Raw genomic sequence first — 5,788 nt, 5'->3', positions numbered from 1 at the left:
TTCCACAGCTGTGGAGGTTCTGGTCCAATGGGAGTAGAGGACAGGCTGTGCTTGTGCTAGGAAAATGAAAGACACAGCCACTGTGGCTACATTAGTAGAAATGAGTGTAGCCACAAAAAGCCACAGCCAGTCTGGTCCAGTCTGGGACCAGTCTGGGACCAGTCTGGGTCCAGTCTGGTCCAGTCTGGGACCAGTCTGGTTCAGTCTGGGTCCAGTCTGGTCCAGTCTGGGACCAGTCTGGTTCAGTCTGGGTCCAGTCTGGGTCCAGTCTGGGACCAGTCTGGTTCAGTCTGGGTCCAGTCTGGGACCAGTCTGGGACCAGTCTGGGTCCAGTCTGGGTCCAGTCTGGTCCAGTCTGGTCAGTCTGGGTCCAGTCTGGTCCAGTCTGGGTCCAGTCTGGGTCCCTGCAGTGGGGTGGTAGCGGACCTGGTGACGAGCATGCTCCCCTGGGAAATTTTGGGAAAAATGCAGTCTTTTTCCTGCATTCTGCTGCATTTTGACCTTAAACATCTGTTCAATCTGGCTTCAGTTTCATACAAAAAAAATCATATGAAATTAACTTAAGTCAACATTTTCATCTAAACTGTTTTTATTTCTAATCTAACGTATAACAAAACAATAAATGATAGACTTATAAATACAATTATTCTGACCACTGATGTGCATGAGATTCAATATAAAATAAATTTACCAGTGGAATGAGCGTTTGTCAATTAATCCACCAGGGGGCGCCGCTCTGAATTAACCATACTGGACAAATACCACGAAGAAGAGGAAAGTTTTTTGAGGAAGAGGAAAGTCAGTAATAACAAACATGGAGACAGAGGTAACACTAATGTGATACTAATATTGCAGCGTTTTCTCTGGTAAGGTTTAAAAGAGCTTCAGCAGGAAGAGAAAAGACAAATGAGCCAAGTTTCGTTTTCACTTTGCTGGTGGCAGTCTGCACTGCTCCGTACCCCCGCTGGAATTCTGTCTGGCTGCGCATCCTCCATCACCTGGAAAACAGATGGAATGTACGCAGAGGACAGACAGAACGCTGCGTCTGTATCTGTGTCTGTAACGTTACTGTCAGTCAGTGTTACTTTTATCACCGTCATTTATTTAGAAAAATCTCCACACTGCTGACATTCCTCCTCACAGCGTACCTGCTGCTCTGAACTGTGAATGTCACGCTGCCATAAGTGCTAAAATCCCTTCGCCACTGTGGCTACAGGTTGAAAACAACTTCACCAACCAGGAAAATGCGTCGCCAATGGCGATAGGCTAGCGGAAGCCTAGACAGGATGCTCATTTGTACCATGTGCCTGGACATCCCTGTGGGTCCCTGCAGGTCTCACCGGTGCCTGTAGTCCACCTAAGGCCACCAGGGCCGGACTAAGGCTCTGTTAGAGGGGACTGAAGTCCACTGGAGAACTGAAATGTTCATTTTAACTGCACTTTTGTCCAGAAGCCAAATGAGTGCATCTAATGCTGCCTTCAAGTGCTGTGGGAATTATGGTAAATTACAAGTTCCAAATTGCACATGAACGGCTCCTCATGTCATATTTTCCACTGGAGAACTGGGGACAATTACACCAACTGCCAAGATGAAAATGACCTTTGACCTTTTCAACATGGCAGACGGCAACAAAGGATTCATCCTGTGTGAAACAATGCATTTGTTCATGTTCTGCTGCAGTTAGCTGAGCAGTTTGCACATGTATAGCAAATGCAATTTGCAAAAAAAAAAAAAATTGCTGCAGCAGATGAATTAATGCGTCCAAAACGGTTCGCCCCAGTAGCAGGTCTCCATAAACAGTGTGTCAGCCATTTTTCATTTCACTACAACAACAAAAACACTTGAACACTTGTAATTTCAAATTCACAAATGGAAAGGACCATGTTTCCAACAGCACTTGAAGGCAGCATAGATCAGTGTGGTTTAAAGCAGATGGAGTCAGTGTTCGAGCAACTGCAACAGTTTAGGGTCAAAGGTCATCAACACAGAATGGGACTGGACTCAGACATGAGGGGTGTGTGGTTCTGAGATTACACACACATACACGCACATACACACACACACACATACACACATATACACACACACACATACACACACACACATACACGCACATATACACACACACACACACACACACATATGCACACACACATACCACACACATACACACACACACACACATACACACCACATATACACACACACATATACACACACACATATACACACACACACATACACACACACGTACACACACACACACACGCACATACACATACACATCTGTACATATGACTGACACTACAGAACCTGTAAATGAGGGCGGAGCTTGAAGCTCATCTCTAATGTGACAGAACCTAAAAACAGAACTGTTCTTGTCTCCAAATGACTGGAAAGGTGATAAAGGAGACAAATGAAGTCAAGTGCTGCTGGTTCTGGTTCTGGTTTGGGTTCTTTTACAGGGTACAGAAGTGGCAGAAATGGTCTGACTTTTTGGTGTTAGTTATGAATCACTGAACTGTCACAGCCAGATGGATCCCAGGTGGATCCCAGATGGATCCCTTTCACCTGTCAGTCGGTCCCCTTATAATAAGGACCTGACTGGGGTTGGACCCATTTAATCTAGTGGACCCCAGACAGTGCCCTGTGGAACCCCTCTGGTCCTTCAAATGTCTTCTACAGACACAGTTGGTTGATAACCCTGGCCTCAGCCCTAACCCTAACCCTAACCCCTGTGGTTTGATCATATTTGCCTTTCATTCATCGAACTGTGTAAAGCAACAGGTGTCAAACATGCGGCCCAGGGGCCAAAACCGGCCCACCAAAAGGTTCAAATCCGGCCCGTGGAATGAATTTGCAAAGTGCAAGTTAGGGAATCAAACTCAAAAATAATATCATAGCCTATAAAATACTGACAACAACATTTTTTGCTCTTTGATTTAGTGCAAAAAACATTAAATTATGGAAATGTTTACATTAACAAACTATCCTTTAACAATAAATGTGAATAACCTGAATGTCTGAAGTAAATTAAGTGCAATTTTAACAATATTCTGCCTGTTACTGAATGTTTGTGCCTTTGTAGGTTGGATCTGTAATGCATATTTATAATGATAAGTCGAGGCAGAATATTGATACAATTTTAATCACATTTCTAAACAAATTAAATTTTTTCAAGGTTATTCGCATCCTTCTTGTTTGGATGTTTGTACATGTAAATATTGGCATAATTGAATGTTATTTTTTGCACTAAAACCATTTGGAGTCATCATTATTTATTGGTTATCATGCTATTATTGTATTGGTCCGGCCCACTTCAGATTAAATTGGGCTGAATGTGGCCCCTGAAAGAAAAATAGTTGACACCCCTGGTGTAAATGTTGTGGTCAAATCAACAGTGTGTATTTGTGTGAGGACATCCATGTGTGTGTGTGGGAGCAGGTTTACATTCAAACACTGGGGTGTTTACACCGTCAACACTTTGAACTGGTTTGGAACAGATGCTGATCCCATTCACAAACCCAACTGGAGCTGAGGCTCCGCCCACAGCAGGTCGAACACACAAGTCCGATTTTTGGTTTAATCTGATTTTTTTCTGTGTTGGTCCATATTCACATTAAACGCGACTTCTATCAGTTTTGAGTCTGAACTGAATGTGACCCTGAAGTGACCCACATACACTAAAGAGGTCCTGAAGTGACCCACATGCACTAAAGAGGTCCTGATGGAATACCAGACCACACAGACACACACTGTGGTCTGGATCAGATTTAGGACCACATATGAAAGTGGTCTGGGTCAGATTTAGGACCACATATGAAATGTCTGGGTCAGATTTAGGACCACATATGAAAGTGTCTGGGTCAGATTTAGGACCACATATGAAAGTGTCTGGGTCAGATTAGTGCTGGTTCAGACTGTCTGTACCAGATCAGATCCAAGTCACATATGGACACATTTACCAACAGTCTGAACGTAGACACAGACTGGGCCTAGTTGGTGGTGGTGGACTAGAACACAGAACAGAACCAGGACTGGAACATAGAACACAACGGGACTGGAACACAAAGACAGAATCAGGACTTGAACATAGTTCCTTCTACAGAGGGGGCGGGGCTCGGTGTGGCCAATAAAACCATCTGAGATGTCACAAAGCACTTGGTATTAAAAGAGGTTGAAGTTCATCCCAAACACATAAACAGTGTCATAAATCACTGTCAGATCGACAGTATGTGGAAGAACGTAGTGTCAGGAACATCAGAGCAGATCTGAAGTGGGCCAGGACCAGGACCAAATGACATCATCAACTATAAATAATATCAACTCTGAACTTAAGTCTATTTTTAGAGTAAAAAAGTAAAGCTGAATAATGAAAATGTTTATATTTACAAGCTATTCTTTCACAAAAAATGTGAATAACCTGACAAAACCTGACATTTCTTATTTAAATGCAGATGTGGTTCATGTTGTGTTCAGTCTGTGTGTTTATATCTGTCCAGTCTCAGTGCTGTAGTTTGTACAGAGGGGCTTCATGTGGGGGTGTCTAGTTTGTGTAGAAGGCTTCATGGGGGGTCACAGAAATCTGGGGTCATTTCACTGAGTGCAAGTACAGTTATTGGATTGAAATATGTATAAATTTTGCGTTTAGCCCTTTCAGACGGTCCCTAACCCTTCACTCACTAACTGGCTCCTGATTGGAGGTTCTGTGGTCAGCTGATGGTTCAGGAGTGTCTGATTGGCTGTAAAGAGCTGTAGTTTCCTGTGTTTCCACACACACAAAAAGACGGTATCTGGGTCTGAAGGATTATTATCAAAACATCGACCAATGAATTCTATCCACATTATATCGAACATGTCTCATATTTCTATGGAGGAAAGTATATCGCAATAGATGTCATCGTTTATCCACCAGCTCTAATACAGACGTATACAGACGTATACAGACACATTGCAGACGTATACAGACACATGCAGACGTATACAGACGTATACAGACACATGCAGACGTATACAGACGTATGCAGACGTATGCAGACGTATACAGACGTATACAGACGTATGCAGACGTATGCAGACGTATACAGACGTATACAGACGTATACAGACGTACGCAGACATATACAGACACATGCAGACGTATACAGACATATACAGACGCATGCAGACGTATACAGACGTATGCAGACGTATGCAGACGTATACAGACGTATGCAGACGTATGCAGACGTATACAGACGTATGCAGACGTATACAGACGTATGCAGACGTATACAGACACATGCAGACGTATACAGACGCATGCAGACGTATACAGACGTATGCAGATGTATGCAGACGTATACAGATGTATGCAGACGTATACAGACACATGCAGACGTATACAGACGTATACAGATGTATGCAGAAGTATACAGACACATGCAGACGTATACAGACGTATACAGATGTATGCAGACGTATGCAGACGTATGCAGACGTATACAGACGTATGCAGACGTATGCAGACTTATACAGACGTATGCAGACACATGCAGACGTATACAGACACATGCAGACGTATACAGACACATGCAGACGTATACAGACGTATGCAGACATATACAGACGTACGCAGACGTATGCAGACATATGCAGACTTATACAGACGTATGCAGACGTATACAGACGTATGCAGACATATACAGACACATGCAGACGTATACAGACGTATACAGACATATGCAGACGTATACAGACACATGCAGACGTATACAGACGTATGCAGACATATACAGACGTACGCAG

Source organism: Sphaeramia orbicularis, chromosome 6, assembly GCF_902148855.1.
Source record: "Sphaeramia orbicularis chromosome 6, fSphaOr1.1, whole genome shotgun sequence".
In the NCBI taxonomy this organism is placed as follows: Eukaryota; Metazoa; Chordata; class Actinopteri; order Kurtiformes; family Apogonidae; genus Sphaeramia; species Sphaeramia orbicularis.
This window is presented reverse-complemented; position numbering follows the sequence as displayed.